Below are 22,788 nucleotides of genomic sequence, written 5' to 3'. Positions count from 1 at the left end.
ATTAAATCCAAGGTATATCGGACCATTCAAGATTATTGTTCGTGTCGGACCAGTAGCTTACCGACTTGAGTTACCTCAACAACTCGTGGCTGTACATAACACTTTCCACGTCTCGAATTTAAAGAAATATTTTGCTAAAGAAGATCTCACTATTCCGTTAGACGAAATCCAAATCAATGAAAAACTTCAATTCGTCGAAGAACCCGTCGAAATAATGGATCGTGAGGTTAAAAGACTTAAACAAAACAAGATACCAATTGTTAAGGTTCGATGGAATGCTCGTAGAGGACCCGAGTTCACCTGGGAACAAGAAGATCAGATGAAGAAGAAATACCTGCACTTATTTCCAGAAGATACGTCAACACCTCCAACTGCTTAAAATTTCGGGACGAAATTTATTTAACGGGTAGGTACTGTAGTGACCCGAACTTTTCCATGTTTATATATATATATTAAATGAAATTGATATTTATATGATTAAGTGTTTCCAACATGTTAAGCAATCAAACTTGTTAAGACTTGATTAATTGAAATAGGTTTCATATAGACAATTGACCACCCAAGTTGACCGGTGATTCACGAACGTTAAAACTTGTAAAAACTATATGATGATATATATATATATATATATATATATATATATATATATATATATATATATATATATATATATATATATATATATATATATATAGTTAACATGATATTATGCTAAGTAAACATATCATTAAGTATATTAACAATGAACTACATATGTAAAAACAAGACTACTAACTTAATGATTTTGAAACGAGACATATATGTAACGATTATCGTTGTAACGACATTTAATGTATATATATCATATTAAGATATATTAATACATCATGATATCATGATAATGTAATAATTTAACATCTCATTTGATTTAATAAACAATGGGTTAACAACATTTAACAAGATCGTTAACCTAAAGGTTTCAAAACAACACTTACATGTAACGACTAACGATGACTTAACGACTCAGTTAAAATGTATATACATGTAGTGTTTTAAATATGTATTCATACACTTTTGAAAGACTTCAAGACACTTATCAAAATACTTCTACTTAACAAAAATGCTTACAATTACATCCTCGTTCAGTTTCATCCACAATTCTACTCGTATGCACCCGTATTCGTACTCGTACAATACACAGCTTTTAGATGTATGTACTATTGGTATATACACTCCAATGATCAGCTCTTAGTAGCCCATGTGAGTCACCTAACACATGTGGGAACCATCATTTGGCAACTAGCATGAAATATCTCATAAAATTATAAAAATATGAGTAATCATTCATAACTTATTTACATGAAAACAAAATTACATATCCTTTATATCTAATCCATACACCAACGACCAAAAACACCTACAAACACTTTCATTCTTCAATTTTCTTCATCTAATTGATCTCTCTCAAGTTCTATCTTCAAGTTCTAAGTGTTCTTCATAAATTCTACAAGTTCTAGTTTCATAAAATCAAGAATACTTCCAAGTTTGCTAGCTTACTTCCAATCTTGTAAGGTGATCATCCAACCTCAAGAAATCTTTGTTTCTAACAGTAGGTTATCATTCTAATACAAGTTAATAATCATATTCAAACTTTGGTTCAATTTCTATAACTATAACAATCTTATTTCAAGTGATGATCTTACTTGAACTTGTTTTCGTGTCATGATTCTGCTTCAAGAACTTCGAGCCATCCAAGGATCCGTTGAAGCTAGATCCATTTTTCTCTTTTCCAGTAGGTTTATCCAAGGAACTTAAGGTAGTAATGATGTTCATAACATCATTCGATTCATACATAAAAAGCTATCATATTCGAAGTGGTAAACTTGTAATCACTAGAACATAGTTTAGTTAATTCTAAACTTGTTCGCAAATAAAGTTAATCCTTTTAACTACACTTTTAAAATCAACTATACACATGATCTATATCTATATGATATGCTAACTTAATGATTTAAAACCCAGAAACACGATAAACGCCATAAAACCGGAATTACGCCGTCATAGTTACAACCGGGGGCTGTTTTAGTTTGGATAATTAAAAACTATGAAAAACTTTGATTTAAAATCTATACTTATGGGAAAATGATTTTTCTTATGAACATGAAACCATATCCAAAAATAATGGTTAAACTCAAAGTGAAAGTATGTTTTTCAAAACAGTCATCAAGATGTCGTTCTTTCGACGGAAATGACTACCTATTTCAAAAATGACTTGTAACTTGTATTTTCGACTATAAACCTATACCTTTTCTGTTTATTTTCATAAATTCAAGTTCAATATGAAACCGTGGCCGCTTAAATCACTCAAAACGGATTAGAAACGAAGAAATGGCGAGCAAAACAAAATTGGTAAAAACTACTCATTTTAGCTACGTGAAAATTGGTAACAAATCTATTCCAACCATAACTTAATCAACTTGTATTGTATATTATGTAATCTTGAGATACCATAGACACGTATACAATGTTTCGACCTATCATGTCGACACATCTATATATATTTCGGAACAACCATAGACACTCTATATGTGAATGTTGGAGTTAGCTATACAGGGTTGAGGTTGATTCCAAAATATATATAGTTTGAGTTGTGATCAATACTGAGATATGTATACACTGGGTCGTGGATTGATTCAAGATAATATATATTGATTTCTTTTCTGTACATCTAACTTTGGACAACTAGTTGTAGGTTACTAACGAGGACAGCTGACTTAATAAACTTAAAACATCAAAATGTATTAAAAGTGTTGTAAATATATTTTGAACATACTTTGATATATATGTACATATTTGTTATAGGTTCGTGAATCGACCAGTGGCCAAGTCTTACTTCCCGACGAAGTAAAAAATCTGTGAAAGTGAGTTATAGTCCCACTTTTAAAATCTAATATTTTTGGGATGAGAATACATGCAGGTTTTATAAATGATTTACAAAATAGACACAAGTACGTGAAACTACATTCTATGGTTGAATTATCGAAATCGAATATGCCCCTTTTTATTAAGTCTGGTAATCTAAGAATTAGGGAACAGACACCCTAATTGACGCGAATCCTAAAGATAGATCTATTGGGCCTAACAAACCCCATCCAAAGTACCGGATGCTTTAGTACTTCAAAATTTATATCATATCTGAAGGGTGTCCCGGAATGATGGGGATATTCTTATATATGCATCTTGTTAATGTCGGTTACCAGGTGTTCACCATATGAATGATTTTTATCTCTATGTATGGGATGTGTATTGAAATATGAAATCTTGTGGTCTATTATTATGATTTGATAATATATAGGTTAAACCTATAACTCACCAACAATTTTGTTGACGTTTTAAGCATGTTTATTCTCAGGTGATTATTAAAAGCTTCCGCTATCGCATACTTAAATAAGGACGAGATTTGGAGTCCATGCTTGTATGATATTGTGTAAAAACTGCATTCAAGAAACTTATTTCGTTGTAAGATATTTGTATTGTAAACCATTATGTATTGGTCGTGTGTAAACAGAATATTTTAGATTATCATTATTTGATAATCTACGTAAAGCTTTTTAAACCTTTATTGATGAAATAAAGGTTATGGTTTGTTTTAAAATGAATGCAGTCTTTGAAAAACGTCTCATATAGAGGTCAAAACCTCGCAACGAAATCAATTAATATGGAACGTTTTTAATCAATAAGAACGGGACATTTCACTAATCACCCTCATGAATTTATAATTATAGTCTGATTTCATGCAAATGAGGGCATTGCATGATCTCAAGTGTGGGGAAGGGTTATAAATTCTCTCGGGTTTGCACTTCATTTATTTGCCAAATTTTGTGAAAATTTAAAAAAAAATTTAACCAAATGAATTCAAAATCATGTTTATACATATTTATGAACGATAAAAACTAGGTGTTAATACCGAAATTATCGTAACCTCGGAAAGGACATAAATTGAGAAACAACCTAAAATGCTTGAATTCATTTAAAATGGAATAAAGGAGAATAAAAAGGCAAAGAAAGAAATAAATAAAAGCTAAGTGTGGGGAGAATGTACCAAGTTATTCAATTAAAAACTATCTATCACATGTTTCTGTAAAGTTATTGCAGGCGCGCTTGTTTTGGACAAAATTAACTGTTTTACCCTGTAAATTGTAATATAGATGGAAGAAAAGATGGATCTACACAATGAATCAATTCCATCATTAAAAGGAAGTAAAGTCTTCCGAAAAAGACACGCGCTTCTTGATTTAGGTTAGGAAGTTGTCGTCCAGACCAACTGTAGGTTGACGAAAAATCTAGAAAAGTCATCTCTAAAATCAGCAGGAAATCCACGGACCTCAGCATCAAACATGGTCGCCATGTGGTCAGACTTATCCTAACCATGAGAGGATCTGTCTCGTAAAATGGGGAGGGCGCCGTTCAAATTAACTTGATAAGACTAATGAATCAGACCCATAGAAAGGATAATCTCCTTAAGGATCAAAAATCAGCTTTTAAGACTGATATTACTCAATCCTTGAGATTGACCTTAAAGATTGAGAATTCAAACTCATGGAATTCGATGATATCTAAACTCGAGCTTGAACGAGAAAATATTTTGATCAAAATGAAACCGATTTGTTTTCTAAAAACCTATTTTCAATGCGTTCATTACCATTGAACGTAAAATCCTAAGAATTCACCTGGAATTCATTAGGTCACCTGAACCAAATCGGGTGTTAACCGTAAGAACGGTGGTTGCATAGCATGGTCGAAGACAGGACCTTGTGCCAGACCAAAAAATTATAGGGTGATCTTTGCTATTTCTCCTACAAAGGATAGTAATTGCATCCGACACATTGTGGACCATGAACATCTGCATGTCATTAGACATTGCCTCAACAGTTGCTTGTTCAACGCTTTCCTTTACAACCAGATGGTAGATTACCGAAAGGTAATATACGGAGCAAGTATACTGGACGTGTTGCTTTCCTAATGCAAGGTTAGCAAGTGGGTGACACAAAACTGCAAGTTTTGAGCTAAAATTTTCAAATCTGAAACCCACACAACCCACAAAAACATTTTGCAAACACCGGTGAAAGGTTATTCCGGAAAACTTATCTAGAGCAAAAGCTAGAATGAATTTTCAAAAGATTAAATGTTTTCATAAAGATCCAATTTCCTTAAGGATCTAAATTTTCATAGTCATGTGGGACTGTAAACCACATCGTTACTATTCATACCGCTGTATCAAAATCACTGATGTATAAAGTGTGAGAATAAAAAAGTGATTCGAGTGAAGTGTGATTTTATTTCAAGTTCTGTATTGCTTGAGGACAAGCAACATTCAAGTGTGGGGATATTTGATAGTGCTCCAAATGAACATATATTTAGTCACAATATCATCCCAATATGTAAAGTTTTTAGTTGTAATTATTATATTTTTAAGTTATAATCGTTTAAATAAATAAATGTGAAGACGAAGCATGAAGATTAAAGAATTGAAGAAAAAGTGCAACTAAAGCCTGAAAAGTACCACTAAAGCCAAAGTGCACTCAAAAGTGCCACTAAAAGTGAGTTAAAGACTTGCGCGGATTTTGGGAGTTAAGGAAAATAATTTTTTTGTGCAAATTACAAATTGAAAAACGCAAAGTATAAGATATCTACGCGTACGAAAGGACGTTCAAAAATCTGGAACCGAGACATAAACCGAGCATCAATGCGAGACGCAGCGGAGCTAAAATTACAAGTCAACTATTTGCACAAGAATATAATATTATATATGTAATTATATATAATTATATATATTATATTATATATTAATTTAATCGAGCAGCCCACGTTTTACAAAAGAAAATATCCTGATCCAGCGGCACCCAGATGCTGGCCAACTCTATAAATTGCAACGAATTTCGACGAGTTTACACACACCAATATCATATATCTCTCTCCCTCTGTATAATATATATATATATATATATATATATATATATATATATATATATATATATATATATATATATATATATATATATATATATATATATATATATATAATAGTTCAGTTTTATATTAGATTAGTTTGGGTAATGTAAAGGTTATTTTACGGGTTTTAAAGTCGGTGTTCTGTCCGTGTAACACTACACGATTAATAATCACTGTAAGCTATGTTCTTCCTTTTTAAATTAATGTCTCGTATTTAAGCTATTATTATACTTGTTTAAGCCGAAGTAATCGTAATGTTGGACTAAATATTAAAGACGGGGTTATTGGGCTTTGGACCATAATTGGGGTTTGGACAAAAGACTGACACTTGTGGAAATTGGACTATGGGCTATTAATGGGCTTTATATTAACTAAATGATATCTCGTTAATTTAATATAGAGATTTATAATTTGACGTATTTATATAACCACATACGCTTGACTGGTTACGGTGAGCGGGATATTTATAAATACGAATAATTGTTCATTTAACCGGACACGGGGATGGATTAATAGTCAATGGACTCATTAAAATAGGGGTGGATTACATTCAAGGGTAATTGGTGTAATTGTTTACAAAGTATTAAAACCTTGGATTACACGTAGTCGATAACCTGGCGTAATCATTAACAAAGTATTAAGACCTTGTTACAGTTTAAGTCCCCAATTAGTTGGAATATTTGACTTCGAAAATAAGGTTAATTTGACGAGCATTTTATAATTATGACCGATGGACTATTATGGGAAAAAACCAGATAGGTTTCAAATAAACCAGGACAAAGGACAATAAACCCAGGGTAATAAATTAAAATCAAAACGTCAAACATCATGTTTACGGAAGTTTAAATAAGCATAATTATTTTATTTTATATTTCCTCGTACTTTTATTTATTGTCATTTTAATTATTGTTATTTATTTTATCGTTATTTAAATATCGTCATTTACTTTACGCTTGACTTAAAATATAAAATCGACAAACCGGTCATTAAACGGTAAATCCCCCTTTTATATATTATTACTATAAATAATTATATATATTTTGAACAAATATAGTGTAAAATAAGTCGTCTCCCTGTGAAACAAACCGGACTTACTAAAAACTATACTACTCTACGATTAGGTACACTGCCTATAGTGTTGTAGCAAGGTTTAGGTATATCCCATCCATAAATAAATTAAATAAAACTTGTGTAAATCGTATAATATTTCGTGTTAAAAATATACGTATTTCGTATACACCACTGCACACATCAGAGAGATTGTAAAGATCCGGTGGTACATACAGACGACAATGATTGAAATTGTAAGGGCTCGTACTGATCATCCTACAAACATTGGACGAAAACATTGATTGAAAGAGAGCGAGCACATTGAAAATGTAATGACACTACAAACGTATAACCACCAAACCTAAATCTAAACACTACATAACATCGGGTACGTATTTAACGCAATGATCTCCACTACTTAAAAGCCGCACGCCAAAATGAACGCCGGACACTCCAACAGCACCTAACCCGAGGCCTGCAAATCAAAGTAACATCTCATACCCGAAGAACCACATAACACTCCTAATCAGAGAACCACATGCTCGTCAAGTAAGATCAAAACCTAGTTCGAGCAGAAAAAAGGATCTCGAGGGAACTACTTCAAAAAACATCAATTTACCATGGTCAACAAAGTCAACACACGCCGACAAGGACATCGGGTCCACCCAAATAAACTCGAATACGGGAAAGGCATGAACACTACTATGGAACAGCAATTGAACAGTACACATTATGACGTCAAACCAATAGAGACCCGGCTATCATCGCCGAATTTTCAGAGAACATTAACAAACCCGTCGATTCCGGCAATCATAGGTCGTCGGTAACCTCCAACGACCTCCTACAGCATGAAAAGTAACAAGAGTTACCTTCTTGTCACCAGTAGTCACTAGAAGCCGCCAGACAACCGTCAAGCAACATACACAGCCGCCTACCATCGTAAACTGCCATTAGTAGCCATCGAGGATGGCTGTGATTATGACGGCACTAGGGCCACCAAGATCCTCACACCCACCTCAGCAACCGCTGAAGGCATCATAACAGTAGTGAGGCAGCTACTATGTCACCGAAGATCACCGGAATCAACCGGATTTCAACCTAAACACACACCAATCACCGCCCTGCTAGCCAATATTAACCAAATACCTTAAATCTGAGCCAAAAACTTACCAAAAGAGAAGGTAGAATCCCGCCGGGAATCGTCGCCTACCATCACCACTAGAAGCAGACGGCACCGATGAAAGGAAAGGAAAACATCAACCAGCAAGCTGAGCCTCAAAATGCACAAACGAAACCCTAACTCGTTGAACTGCAACCCTAATCCTAAACGAAACCCAGATCCCCATAGAATTGTCTCCTGGACTTCAGAGGAAGAACAGAGAAACCGTCCGGTCAAACCCGTCGCCGGAAGCGGATGAACGAAGGCGAACGATCTTATTCAAAAAAAAGCAATAAATCCGAACCACCTGCGAGATGCCGGTGGCCAGAGGCAGCGGGGTCACCAACCGATTACAAACCGGCAGATGAGAGTGACGAAAAGGATGAGAGTGCCGGAAAAGTGGAAGGATTGAAGATTGGATGTGCCGGAAAAGTGAACGGTAGGTAGTAGCGTATTTTAGAGAGAGAAAAAGTGTAGTTGGTCAATTCTTAAATGTTCATATTGTTGGGTGCAAAGAAGATCAAAACGAATGAGCTGAAGCTATCGTGTTCGGGTGATGTTTATCGTGTTCCAGTGATGTTTGTCGCAAAACGGGATAAGACTGGAAAGTGATAAAGTGCACTGAAACGAGATAAATATGGCAGAAGTGAGTGTCAGAAGCTATCGCGTTTTGGACCACTTTGTCACGTCCTGATGCAGTTTGTCGCGGAACGCGACAAAGTGTCACGAAACACAACAGTGTGCGTAGCCAGCAAGTTATTCGATTTGTTTCCTAATTTTGATTAGCACTATAAATATACCTATTGTAATCTGTAACCTAGTGCACGAAAAATATAGAAAAAGATCTCTGGTTTGCTCCCGTGGAGTAAACCCTTCTCCATGTTTGGAGTTGGGATATAACCACGTTAAATCCCTGTGTAGTTTATGCCTTATTTATCGTATTGCTTATTCGTTTGTTGTATGTGGGTTATGTGATTATTATAAATCACATGTTCTTGTTAGGGTCCACTACCAAATTTCTAACAAGTGGTATCAGAGCTAAAGGTTTGAAGACCTGGCACAATGGCGAATTAAAAGCAGGTATAAGATTGTTGGTGATTCGATTATCATCAAGAGAAGAAACGACAGATCTTGGGTTGTGTGTCTTGCAGCTTGTGTCGAGATCTAGAGACTTAGTTGATCGCGGTGAACTTGGGCTATGTCTATGTATCTGTAGTGACCCAAAATTTTCCATGATTATATATTAAATGAAAACTATATTTGCATGATTAAATGTTTCCAACATGTTAAGCAATCAAACTTGTTAAAACTTAATTATTTGAAATAGGTTTCATGTAGTCAATTGACCACCCAAGTTGACCGGCGATTCACGAACGTTAAAACTTGTAAAAACTATATGATAATATATATATATATATATATACACATATATATATATATATATATATATATATATATATATATATATATATATATATATATATATATATATATATATATATATATATATATATATAGTTAACATGATATTATGATAAGTAAATATCTCAAAAAGTATATTAACAAAGAGTTACATGCATAAAATGAGACTACTAAGTTAAGAAACTCGAAACGATATATATAACAATTATCGTTATAACAACGTCATACTAAATACATATGTATCATATTAAGATATTGTTACACTATATTTAACATGATAAGATGATAATTATATATATCATTAAGTATGTTAACAATGAACTACATATGTAAAACAAGACTACTAACTTAAGAATTGCAAAATGAGTAACGACATTTTAATGTATATATATCATATTAAGATATATTCATACATCATAATATCATGATAATGTAATAATTTAACATCTCATTAGATATAATAAACAATGGGTTAACAACATTAAATGAGATCGTTAACTTAAAGGTTTCAAAACAACACTTACATGTAACGACTAACGATGACTTAACGACTCTGTTAAAATGTATATACATGTAGTATATCAAGATGTATTAGTACACTTTTGAAAGACTTCAAGACACATATCAAAGTACTTCTGCTTAACAAAAATGCTTACAATTGCATTCTCACTCATTTTCATCAACAATTCTACTCGTATACACTCGTATTCATACTCATACAATACACAGCTTATAAATGTATTTACTATTGGTATATACACTCCAATGATCAGCTCTTAGCAGCCCTTGTGAGTCACCAAGACATGTGGGAACCATCATTTGGCAACTAGCATAAAATATCTAACAAAAATACAAACTAATGGAACCTTATATTCAAGTGTAGGATCACGTTTTTCTTCACCAACCATAACACTTTCATTTTTCAACTTTCATGCATCAAACTTATATCTCTCAAGTTCTCTCTTGGTGTTCTAAGTGTTCTTCATCATCTTCAACAAAATATAGTTCAATCTAGTTCATAAATCCTAGCCTAGATCAACTTTAAAAACAACTACTCAAGTAAACTTCAAGAACACTTTCAAGTTTGCAAGTCTACTTTCAAGCTTTCTAATTCATTCCAAATAATCATCTAAGATCAAGAAACCTCTGTTATTTACAGTAGGTTATCATTCTAATTCAAGGTAATACTCATTTTCAAACTTTGATTCAATTTCTATAACTATAACAATCTTAATTCGAGTAGAAATCTTACTTGAATTTATTTTCGTGTCATGATTCTACTTCAAGAACTTTCAAGCCATCCAAGATCCTTTGAAGCTAAATCATTTCTTGTCACTTCCAGTAGGTTTACCTACTAAACTTGAGGTAGTAATGATGTTCATAACATCATTCGATTCATATATATATAACTATCTTATTCGAAGATTTAAACTTGTAATAACTAGAACATAGTTTAGTTAATTCTAAACTTGTTCGCAAACAAAGTTAATCCTTCTAACTTGACTTTTAAAATCAACTAAATACATGTTCTATATCTATATGATATGCTAACTTAATGATTTAAAACCTGGAAACACGAAGAACATCGTAAAACCGGACATACTCCGTCGTAGTGAAATCGGGGGCTGTTTTGGGTTAGATAATTAAAAACTATGATAAACTTTGATTTAAAAGTTATTCTTCTGGGAAAATGATTTTTCTTATGAACATGAAACTATATCCAAAAATCATGGTTAAACTCAAAGTGGAAATATGTTTTTCAAAATGGTCATCAAGACGTCGTTTTTTCGACTGAAATGACTACCTCTACAAAAATGACTAGTAACCTGTATTTTCGACTATAAACCTATACTTTTTCTGTTTAGTTTCATAAAATACAGTTCAATATGAAACCATAGCAAGTTGATTCACTCAAAACGGATTTAAAACGAAGAAGTTATGGGTAAAACAAAATTGGTTAGAAATGGTTAATTTGACTACGGGATGAATTGACAAAAATCTATACTAACCATATCCTAACTAACTTATATTGTATTATACATGTATTCTAACATATATTATGTAATCTTGATAGACCATAGACACGTATACTATGTTTTGACATATCATAGCAACGTCATCTATATATATTATTTGGAACAACCATAGACACTCTATATGCGGTAATGTTCGAGTTAGCTATACAGGGTTGAGGTTGATTCCAAAATAATATATATACTTTGAGTTGTGATCGAGCCTGAGACTTGTATACACTGGGTCGTGGATTGATTCGAGATAATATATATTGATTTATTTCTGTACTTCTAACTGTGGACAACTAATTGTGGACTACGAACGTTAGACTGTTAACTTAATAAACTTAAATCATTAAAACATAATAAAACATATTGTGAATATATTTAGATCATACTTTGATATATATGTATATATATTATTATAGGTTCGTGAATCAACCAGTGGCCAAGTGTTATTTTCCTACGAAGTAATAATCTGTGAAAGTGAGTTATAGTCCCACTTTTAAAATCTAATATTTTTGGGATGAGAATACATGCAGTTTTATAAATGTTTTACAAAATAGACACAAGTACGTGAAACTACATTATATGGTTGAATGGATCGAAACCGAATATGCCCCTTTTAGCCTGGTAATCTAAGAATTAGGGAACTGGCTCATAATTGACGTGAATCCTAAAGATAGATCTATTGGCCCAACAAGCCCCATCCATTGTTGCGGATGCTTTAGTACTTCGAAATTATCATGTCCTAAGGATGTCCTGGAATGATGGGGAAATTCTATATGCATCTTGTTAATGTCGGTTACCAGGTGTTCACCATATGAATGATTATTATGCAGATTGCAAGTTATTGAAAGATGAAATCTTGTGGTTTATTATTACAATTTGATAAATATATAGGTTAAACCTATAACTTACCAACATTTTTGTTGACGTTTAAAGCATGTTTATTCTCAGGTGATTATTAAGAGCTTCCGTTGTTGCATGCTAAATAAAGACATGATTGGAGTCTGCTGTAACACCTCGTTTTTCTAAACATGACGCTCGGGGCGTCATTTGAAGTCCAAGAATGATTATTTAATAGTTTGGATGTAATGCATTGACCACGATTGACTTTGGGATGTTTTAAAAGTGAAATTGGAGTACATCAGGTAAACTGTCGAGTTTGAGTGCAGTTTGTCGCGTTCCGTGACAAACATGCTTGAAACGAGACAACTTCTGATGGTGATTTCTGTCCACTTTGTCGTGTTTGAGTGTTGTGTGTCGCGTATTGGTGTCGCGAAACGCGACAAGGTGTCGCGAAACGTGACAAATGTCGCTGTAATGACATTATTAACCCATTTTAATGGAATCTTTTGAGGGTGTTTTGGTAAATTCACTTATGGCTACTTCTAGAGCCATAAGACTGATTCAAGGCTCATATTATCCTCATCTTCACTCAAAAACACTCTCAACTCCAAACCCTAAAGAGAGATTGAGTTTTAGAGAGATAAAGTTTCTTTTGGAGAAGAAGAAGAGGGTTTCGGGTCAAACCTCAAGTGTTAAAGTTGTTCATCTCGTTAACAGCATTATTTTGGCGGTATTGGTAAGTCTCAACTCTAAATTTCATCTTTGTAATTTGATATTCAAGTTTAGGGTTTTGAGCTAGTTAGTTGTAAAACCTATTTAGGAGGTGAAATGGGTAATTGTAACTAGTTATTGTTGATGTTGGTGGGTTTTGGGTTGGTTAATGATTTAACCACATTTAAGGCTTGAAAGTAGTGTGTAATCACTAGTGTTAGTGATTATAGAAGTGTTGGAACCACTTTGGGTATATTTTGGTTAACTAATTTTGAAATGGGTCAAAATTAGGGTTAAGGTGTCATATTGGGCAAGATTGGTATTTAACGCTTATGCTTGGGTTTAATTGGCATATTAGGACCATTTTCACTTGTGTTAGTGATTGTTGGTTAGTTTTGGCGCGCTTTGAGCTTGGAAGTGCAATTTGGGTCGAAATTGCACTAGTTGTCAATTTGGGTTGATTTGTAAATCCACCCTAATTGTGTTGTTGTATTTGTGAAATGGAATAGGTTCTTTCCATTGGCGTGTTGCGGATTATTCTGTTGCATTCATCAAGACTTCGAGGTGAGTGTTAATATTCTATGTGCATATGTATGTGTAGGATGGGTGCGGGTCGAGTGAAGTGGTTCTCGGTTATAGAGCTCACTTCACATATAGGTGAATTGATGGACTTGTGTATAGGTCCAATTGGCACGGTTGTGCATTTAGTTGACCACCTTTAGCGAGGTACACGTTTGTGTGTACATTATCACACGTGGTTGTGATGTGGACGATATAACCCCAATGGCGAAGGGTTTTGATGTTGAGAAGTGAATCGCATGTACTTCGAATTCACGATGACGTGTGTAGTTTCGGTCATCTTATTGAATTGTGAAAGTGAATCTCGTGTAGTTCGGATTCACGATGACGCGTGTAGTTCGGTCATCTTGTTAAGGTAGTGATCTCGTGTAGTTTGGATTCACTAAGGCTCGTGTAGTTCGGCCAACCTCGATGTTGTTGTGTTATTGAAGATAGTAGTCTCGTGTGGATGCAAATTTACTAAGGCTCGTGTAGTTCAGCCAATCTTCATTGTGGTAATTAGTTTTCGGTATTGGGTTAAGGGATTAACCTTATTCGTATATATATTGTTATATATATATATATATATATATATATATATATATATATATATATATATATATATATATATTATTGTATTGTCGTGATGTAGCTAACCCTCCGGGTGTGGCTTCTTGGCGTTGTTCACATCGTCGTTGGTGAACTTATGTTTGTTGATGCATATTTAGCTTGTTGCTTAGTGATCGTACGGTATGCTTAGACTAGCTTGTCTTTACTCTTGGATGTTTCGGTATGAGGTATTTAATTATTTTTGTGGCGTGGCCATCTTATGCATATATATGTATGTAGTATATTTTCACTCACTAAGCGTTAGCTTACCCTCTCGTTGTTGATATTTTTATAGGTTCGCATGCTTGGCGGCTCGGGTAAGCTTAGGGATTAGAGATCTTGGCTAGGTTGCTTTAGAAGATCTTGCTTTTGGACTCGATTAGGATTTGGGTAGCGTAGTCCCAAATCACCATGCTCGGTTTTGGGTAAACGTAACTAGTCGGGTCATAATGATTACAACCGGATTACGATTTAATTAATGAACCATTGTATTAGGGAGTTTAAATTATTGATGTATGTTTTAAGTTCATTGAACTTACTTTGGTAACAAATATGTTTTGGAATTAGTGTAATGGGACCTAAAGTATTATTTAACGCGTATTAAAAGGAAAAAAATTTATGGGCCGGTTTTAATACGGGTTGGGTTATTTCAGTGGTATCAGAGCATGGTCTCGTGTGGATGCGAATTTACTAAGGCTCGTGTAGTTCGGCCAATCTTCATTGTGGTAATTGGTTTTCGGTATTGGGTTAAGGGGTTAACCTTATTCGTATATATATATATATATATATATATATATATATATATATATATATATATATATATATATATATATATATATATATATATATATATATATATATATATATATATATATTCTTGTATTGTCGTGATGTAGCTAACCCTCCGGGTGTGGCTTCTTGGCGTTGTTCACATCGTCGTTGGTGAACTTATGTTTGTTGATGAATATTTAGCTTGTTGCTTAGTGATCGTACTGTATGCTTAGACTAGCTTGCCTTTACTCTTGGATGTTTCGGTATGCGGTATTTGATTATTTTTGTGGCGTGACCATCTTATGCATATATATGTAAGTAGTATATTTTCACTCACTAAGCGTTAGCTTACCCTCTCGTTGTTGATATTTTTATAGGTTTGCATGCTTGGCGGCTCGGGTAAGCTTGGGAATTAGAGATCTTGGCTAGGTTGCTTTAGAAGATCTTGCTTTTGGACTCGATTAGGATTTGGGTAGCGTAGTCCCAAATCACCATGCTCGGTTTTGTGTAAACGTAACTAGTCGGGTCATAATGATTATAACCGGTTTACGATTTAATTAATGAACCATTGTATTAGGGAGTTTAAATTATTAATGTATGTTTTAAGTTTGTTGAACTTACTTTGATAACAAATATGTTTTGGAACTTGTGTAATGGGACCTAAGGTATTATTTAACGCGTTTTAAAAGGAAAAATTTTTATGGGCCAGTTTTAATACGGGTTGGGTTGTTTCAAGTGGTATCAGAGCATGGTCTAAGGGATTTAGGTGACTTGAGATAGGTGCCTAGACTTAGACTTTTGTGTGTGCTTATTTGTTGCGGGACTTGTAGGATTACGGGTCGGAATAGGTTATAGTTAGTGCCTTGTTTGTAGGTGGACTAACGTTTATATTAGTAATGCGGATATTATTAATATATTAATTGTATTGTGATAATAATTCTCGCGTATGTGCATATCGCGTAGAATTTTGTTTGTGTTTGTTTATATCATCGAGCGAGGCGGTCGTTGTACTAACGAGTTGATACGGCGTGCGTGCGTAATAAGGACTTGCAAACCTTATTACGGGTGCAAATCGTGTCTAGCAAGTGATGTACGACAAGTATTTAGCAAGATGGGGGCGGTATTGTGTGTGTGCTTTATACGTTCGTGATCTAATCACTTTGCATTCCTTAGAATGGCGACGGGAAAGGGGATCGAGACGAACGATTTGGAGTTTAACGCTAGAGTTGCGGCCGCTGTTGCGGAGCAAATGAGTGCATTTCGAGAAGAAATGGATAGGAAGTATTCCGAATCTCGGAGTAGTGGTGAAATGGAGCATTGTCTTAAGAGCTTCATGAGGACTAAACCCCCGATGTACTACGGAAAACCGGATCCTTTGATAAGCACAAATTGGATCTCGGATGTCGAAGGGTGTTTTCGTACTATTAAATGCCCTCCTGAGAAGAGGACAAGACTCGCTACTAGTTTGTTGCGGGGTAGGGCGTAGGATTGGTTGGATGGTAAGATTGATCTTGTCGGTGGTGAGCCGTTTATGGCTTTATCGTGGGACGAATTTAAGAAAGAATTCTTCGAGGAGTTCCGAACTTCAGCCGATTTGTCGGAAATGCGTAATGAGTTGCGAAATTTGCAACAGGGTTCTATGGATTTGAATACTCTCAAGACGACCTTTATGGCGAAGGCTCGTTTTTGCCCGGAGTATTTGGGGAATGATCATTTGTTGATGCAAGATTTCTATCGGACCTTGAATGATGACTTGAAGAGTAAAATTAGCCGGGGTCAAGCGAAATCGTTTGCGGAATTATTTGACTTGGCTAGAGGTTTCGAGTCGTATTCACGATTGAAGAGGTGTGAACCTTCAAGTGAGAGAAGGGTTGTTTCGTATGGTACTCCGAGTAAGAGGACTAAGGGTCCGAGTGTGTGCACGGTTGGTACGCGGATGGGTATACCAGATTCTAGTACGTCTCGATGTTACAATTGTGGCGTGAGGGGTCACAAGTCTTGGGAATGTTCGGTGCCAAAGGGTGATGGCATGGTGTGCTTCAATTGCCAAGAAGAAGGACATCGTAAGTCGGAATGTCCCAAGTTAGCGGAGACGGGTGCGGCAAGGAGACGTTAAGGTACGTTTTGTTTTAATAAATATGTCCTTTGATTATTTATTAAGTGTCGTTTGTGTTTGAGTTGTAAAATGCCTTGTGTTGTGCATATTGTTGTTATGGGTGACGTTCCTAATGGAAGTACCCTATGGTGACGTTTGATTAACGGGCGAAGGGCGTAAGACTTGGTACAACCAAGCATTCCTTAGTATTTGGGAAATGTTTCTACCAAGCCATGGAAATGGGTTTTGGTGTTCGATTGTTAAGCGCGTGTTCGCTTGTGTGTTGGAGTTGATGAACCATGAGGTTCGACGGGTGGGATGAAACCCTTGAGATCGAGTGTTTTGAATCTCGATGTATGTTGGTAATGGAGTTTATATGACGCGACATTAGGTGCCTCTTTTATACCTACTAGCGTGGTGTTCAACTCCGATTGTGTTGCGGTTACATTGTACTTAGGGAACCGAAGTGAAACCCTTAGGTACATGAGTGATCGGGTGTAAGTTGACAAACTATAGCAATTGGATGATTGCGAGGGTATAGTTTGTGTAATCGTGGTACACTTTTCGTTTGAAGTGTTTAAGGATAGGTTAAAATCCTTCGTATGCTCAAGGTTGGAGCAAGTTATGGTGATGGGTCGTGTGAGCCCAATTGTTGGTAAAGTCTACCTTTGGTAGCATTGTACGGTTGTGGATATGGAAGGTAGTTCCAAGTAGGGGAGTTGCACTCCCGCACGAGGAGGTTTTTAGTTTGAGACTTCAGATGATACTTTTGGTAGATCCAGAAGTTTGCGTTGGGACCTAGTTTTGGTCGATTTGTGGTAAAGTACAATTTCGGTTAAATTGTACTTATGGTTTTGGATGTAAGTTACCACCGAGGTGGTAATGTGGTAAATCTCGTTGAGAGATAAAGGACGTGTTTGGCGAGCAAGGTGAAATCCCTCGGTTAAGGGATGTGCGTATCGAATTTTCTTCTAGAGAATTATTATTTTGTACCTATGTTTGATATAGGTGGTTCTTGCTCGATTGTGGAAATGGTTAGTGGTATCCGTTAGGATTCACTATGGCGTGGCAGAGCGCGATGTTACGCTACTCGTTGTTCGAGGCCAAAAGGGCGTTGATTGGTGAAGCATGACCTTCGGGGTCTGCTGACTTCATCATGGTATTGTTGATTGGTGAAGCATGACCTTCGGGGTCCGCTGACTTCATCATGGGAGTACGTGATTGGTGGAGCATGACCTTCGGGGTCCGCTGACTTCATCATAGGCGTAGTGCTATATCGGTGAAGCATGACTTTCGGGGTCCGCTGACTTCATCCGGTGTTGAGATTGGTGAAGCATGACCTTCGGGGTCCGATGACTTCATCATGGTAGTGGATCGCGTGTGGTTTCGGATTCACGATGACGCGTGTGGTTTCGGTTATCTTATTGTGGAAGTGAATCTCGTGTAGTTCGGATTCACAAATGACTCGTGTAGTTTCGGTCATGGTATTGAGGAGTGAGTCTCGTGTAGTTCGGTCATTCCTCTGGGATAGTGACTCTCGTGTAGTTCGGATTCACTAAGGCGCGTGTAGTTCGGCCAATCCCGATTGTTGTTGAGGTGAAGGTAGTGAGTCGCGTGTGGTTTCGGATTCACTAAGGCGCGTGTAGTTTTCGGCCAGCCTTCATATTGTGTGATCTATCGGTTGTTTTATACACCGATGGTAGGGTTGTAAGGACCATGATGTTGATCTGTTGGTTGTTTTATACACCGATGGTGAGGTCGTAAGGACCATGATGTTGATCTGTTGGTTGTTTTATACACCAATGGTGGGGTCGTAAGGACCATGTTGTGTGATCGATCGGTTGTTTTATACACCGATGGTGGGGTCGTAAGGACCATGTCGTTTGATCTATTGGTTATTTTATACGCCAATGGTGGGGTCATGAGGACCATGTTGTATGATTAGTAATGTGATAGCCGTGTTTCGCTCACATGTTGTTACGGGCGTGATGATAGTCAATTTTGTGCACCTTTTGATTAGCGTTGCCATAGTCGTTTTGGGTGCTATCAATTTTAGCCGTTTGTTTATGATGGTGCGGTAGTTTCGTATTGGTCGTATTGCGCACTACAAGGGATGTTAAGTGGTAAGTGTTATCCGTAAGGATACGTTTCTATTCGGTCTTCTTCGGTTCGATGATTGACTTTATTTTGACTTGTGGTTGTTACTAGCGATGTGCTTGGTGTGGTACGCTAGGGGTTTATATCTCGGTTCGAGATTGGTTGAGTGTTTCCTGATGTGAGAGGTTGTGTGAGATTTTTAGTGCTCGAATTGTGGACTTGATAAATCGCGGGTGACGATTTTGTTGTTAAAGGTGATTCTTTGAGAAGAATTGCCTAGAGGAGTTAGAAGAATACATGGTGATTCCGTGTATTCTAAGTGATTGTTGTAGACTTCGGTTGTTGCGTGTATTGCACAGCTCGGGATGCGTGCAAGTGTGTATCTTAGTTAATGGATTAGTCCTTGGGTTAATGAGTAATGTGATGAAAGTCAGATTGAAACGTTTGTTGAGAACCGTAGTGTGTCAGTTTGGATTGATTAAGTGATTAGGATCACGAGGACGTGATCGAATCTAATTGGGGGAGAGTTGTAACACCCCGTTTTTCTAAACATGACGCTCGGGGAATCATTTGAAGTTCAAGAATGATTATTTAATAGTTTGGATGTAATGCATTGACCACGATTGACTTTGGGATGTTTTAAAAGTGAAATTGGAATACATCAGGTAAACTGTCGAGTTTGAGTGCAGTTTGTCGCGATCTGGTGCGTCGCGTTCCGTGACAAACACGCTTGAAACGAGACAACTTCTGATGGTGATTTCTGTCCACTTTGTCGCGTTTGAGTGTTGTGTGTCGCGTATTGGTGTCGCGAAACGCGACAAGGTGTTGCGAAACGCGACAAATGTCGCTGTAATGACATTATTAACCCATTTTAATTGAATCTTTTGAGGGTGTTTTGGTAAATTCACTTATGGCCGGTTCTAGAGCCATAAGACTGATTCAATTCTCGTATTATCCTCATCTTCACTCAAAAACACTCTCAACTCCAAACCCTAGAGAGAGATTGAGTTTTAGAGAGATAAAGCTTCTTTTGGAAAAGAAGAAGAGGGTTTCGGGTCAAACCTCAAGTGTTAAATTTGTTCATCTCGTCAACGGCATCATTTTGGCGGTATTGGTAAGTCTCAACTCCGAATTTCATCTTTGTAATTTGATATTCAAGTTTAGGGTTTTGAGCTAGTTAGTTGTAAAACCTATTTAGGAGGTGAAATGGGTAATTGTAACTAGTTATTGTTGATGTTGTTGGGTTTTGGGTTGGTTAATGATTTAACCATGTTTAAGGCTTGAAAGTAGTGTGTAATCACTAGTGTTAGTGATTATAGAAGTGTTGGAACCACTTTGGGTGTATTTTGGTTAACTAATTTTGAAACGGGTCAAAATTAGGGTTAAGGTGTCATATTGGGCAAGATTGGTATTTAACGCTTATGCTTGGGTTTAATTGGCATATTAGGACCATTTTCACTTGTGTTAGTGATTGTTGGTTAGTTTTGGCGCGCTTTGAGCCTGGAAGTGCAATTTGGGTCGAAATTGCACTAGTTGTCAATTTGGGTTGATTTGTAAATCCACCCTAATTGTGTTGTTGTATTTGTGAAATGGAATAGGTACTTTCCATTGGCGTGTTGCGGATTATTCTGTTGCATTCATCAAGACTTTGAGGTGAGTGTTAATATCCAATGTGCATATGTATGTGTAGGATGGGTGCGGGTCGGGTGAAGTGGTTCTCGGTTATAGAGCTCACTTCACATATAGGTGGATTGATGGACTTGTGTATAGGTCCAATTGGCATGGTTGTGCATTTAGTTGACCACCTTTGGCGAGGTACACGTTTGTGTATACATTATCACACGTGGTTGTGATGTGGACGATATAACCCCAATGGCGAAGGGTTTTGATGTTGAGAAGTGAATCGCGTGTGTGATGACCCAGAAATTTCGACTAAATTTAAACTTAATCTTTGTATGATTAACATTTCCGACACGATAAGCAAAGTCTGTAAAACTGAATCTCAAAATTTTTGAATTACTTTTATATATTTAAATACCTTCGGTTGTTTTCGACGATTCGCGAACAATTATATGTAAAAAGATACATATATACTATAACATGAAAAGGTAACAATGTATTAATTGTTTGATACCGTACATTAAACTTATTGGTTTAAATATCTATTTGAATGTATATGATAAGTTGAAATATTTATTATTAAAATTTATTTATAAATAACGTCCAATGTGTATTTAAAAACTGATTTATGTATATTAAAAAGATATATACATATATATAATAAACGATAGTAACATTCGTTTATTGATTCAATTGATATTTAGATAAGTTAACTAAAGCGTTTAAGATGAACCAGTTAAACACTAATTTGTTACAGTGTTTTCAAATTGCCACATTACTCAAAATGCTACAGTGTTTTCGAAAATCACTATTTGCTACAGTGAAATTGACTTTGCTACAGTGAATTGCTACAGTAAAACACTATTTTAAAAATGTATTTTAGCAAATAGCGAGACGATGATTTATAGAAGTAAATGACCAAAATACTCGAAAGTTTAAGATATACTTTGAGTGGTATAGTTTAGGAATAATTTAAGGCTATATTTTAACAAAGGTACGAGTCACGAAATGTAAAATGCAAGTTTTCTCAGCGTACGAAAGGACATTCGAGAAACCGGAACCGGGACCCGAGTCAAGAAGAAACGCCCGACGCAACGGACCAAAAATATCTAGTCTACTATGCACAAGAATAAAATATAATATATAAATAATTATATTAATTATTTATATATTTATATTTATTTTATATTATGTCGACAAGCTAGGAGCCAAAACAATGTGAGCTGTCCCTGGTCCTCATGCGAGTCGCATGGCCAGAAGGCCATTTCCATGCGAGTCGCATGACTCCAAATTTCAGGCCAAGTGCTATAAATTCTCGAGTTTTGGCCAGATAAATCACACACACATATATATTATTTTTACTCCGTATTTATTTATTTTATTATTATTATTATTATTATTATTATTATTAATAAGATTATTATTAATCTTATTATTTTTATTATTAGTGTTATTATTTTTGCGATACAAAAATAATAATGTACATAAAATATTACGACGGAGTGCTGTCCAAGTAATTTTTCAAAACGAGTTTCCGAGAAAGCTAGAGCTAAGGAAAATATGGGTTATTGCCAAGGAGGTTATGGGTAATATTCGGGGGTATTTTTGTGAATCAAACCTCGTACTTATTATCTCCAATGCGTCTACGTGCTTTCCTACAATATTGTATATCAATATTTAACTGTGAGTTTCATAAGATCCCTTTTACTCTCTATATTTTTGGGCTGAGAATACATGCAAATGCTTTATTAACCGATATACAATATTTATATGCGTGAGTTTCATTTGCTCCCTTTTTAATTGCTTTTGCAATATATATTTTTGGGATGAGAATACATGCA

Source organism: Rutidosis leptorrhynchoides, chromosome 1 (genome assembly GCF_046630445.1).
Source record: "Rutidosis leptorrhynchoides isolate AG116_Rl617_1_P2 chromosome 1, CSIRO_AGI_Rlap_v1, whole genome shotgun sequence".
NCBI lineage: Eukaryota > Viridiplantae > Streptophyta > Magnoliopsida > Asterales > Asteraceae > Rutidosis > Rutidosis leptorrhynchoides.
Note: the sequence above shows the minus strand (reverse complement) of the source record.